The following is a 1,350-nucleotide window of genomic DNA, read 5'->3' on the forward strand; positions in this document are numbered from 1 at the left end:
TACTGCCTGTACTCGTTGAACTCTTTCAGAGTGCAGACAACCTACAGAGAGACAAGGGCAGATGACTCCCAAGAACTGTTGTGGCAGTTACCCACACAGCCTTCCAGAAATGTGCAGGCCCCCAGCAGCAGGGGAGCTGCTCCTCTCCACCCTTCCCTCCCCAGCCGTGGGGACGCTGCCTCCTCCCTCCTTCCCAGGGCCAAGGGGACTCCACACTGGGGTGCCAGGCCCCTCCCCGGCTGTCTGGAAACCCCTGCAGAGGAGACCTGTGCTGGTCAGGCCTCATCCAAACCTACTTTGCCATCCTCGGTGACAAGGCCCCTGTTCTTCAGGTTCTGCAGGTTGTCTTTGCGGTTGTGGTAGTCCTGCAGATATGGGTCATGCAGGCTGTTGTATTCTGCGCGCAGATGGCGACAGTATGGATCTCCCAGATCAAAATGAGGAGAAGGCTGGTGAAGCTGGAAGAGATGTGTTGCAGAGGGTGAATGGGGAAGGAGAGAGCAGCAAAGGGACAATGACGCTTCACAGCTGCTCACAGACACAGGCTGGCCTCTTGCACGCCCGGCTGGAGGAGGAGCATGCTGTGTGCATTTCCCAAACAGACACTTCTGAATTTTTCTAAGACCTCCAAGAAGGAGAGCAGGAGAAGGTTGCACCCTTCTCCAGGAATGATCTGGTCTCCACATTTCTGGCTGTGACACATGGGTGCCTGGCCCCGGCATCTCAACACACTGCCGGCAGCTGCGGGCAGGGCCCCAGCCTCCTGATTGTCTGGTGCCAGATATGGTGATGGGATTAGTGCTGGCAAGCTCATCCGATTGGAGAGCCCAGCTTTCTGAAACTCTCCTGACCACTGGGCACTGCTATTGGCAAGCCCTCGGTTGTCTCCCTGCTGTGGAGCCAGGAGTGTTCCTTCATTCCCCCACGTGGTCGGAGCAAAGGGCCGCAGTCCCCACTGTCGAGCAGGTCCCACAAGGTCTCCATGGCATGATGGCAACGCCAGGAGACAAGAGGCCCTTTTGACCCTTTCCTCCTCCTCTCACCTTTTCCCCCAGCTTTGTCCTCCAAAAGACAGGCTTGGTGCCAGGCTGCACGGGGATTTTGACCCCCAGTGGGAGGTCCAGCAGCCCGCTACCTCCTGCTCCAACTTTCCGTCCTTGGGGTCGGAGCTAGAAGACAAAGACAAAGACTCTCTTGCACACTCAGGCACTCCAGTCCCCTCTCCAGCCCCACCTCCATTCCCTTTGGCAGCTCCCTTCCCACTTCTTAGCCCAACTCTGGGATGTGCAGAGAGGCGCGATTCCCTGCAAGCCTTCTCCTGCGCCAGCATGAGAAGATGCCCCTCAGCCT

General features: G+C 57.9%; 1 long non-coding RNA gene across 1 annotated transcript; it reads right to left on the minus strand.

Annotated features, from left to right (window-relative positions):
- Window positions 1-1,164, minus strand: LOC109364871. Its single transcript, XR_002110621.1, has 3 exons — window positions 1,044-1,164; window positions 297-458; window positions 1-41 (listed from the first exon to the last, which is right to left on the minus strand). It is a non-coding gene; the product is annotated as an uncharacterized LOC109364871 (long non-coding RNA).
- Between the last annotated feature and the right edge of the window lie 186 nt (window positions 1,165-1,350).

The sequence above is a fragment of the Meleagris gallopavo genome, unplaced genomic scaffold, assembly GCF_000146605.3.
Source record: "Meleagris gallopavo isolate NT-WF06-2002-E0010 breed Aviagen turkey brand Nicholas breeding stock unplaced genomic scaffold, Turkey_5.1 ChrUn_random_7180001931979, whole genome shotgun sequence".
Classification (NCBI taxonomy): Eukaryota; Metazoa; Chordata; class Aves; order Galliformes; family Phasianidae; genus Meleagris; species Meleagris gallopavo.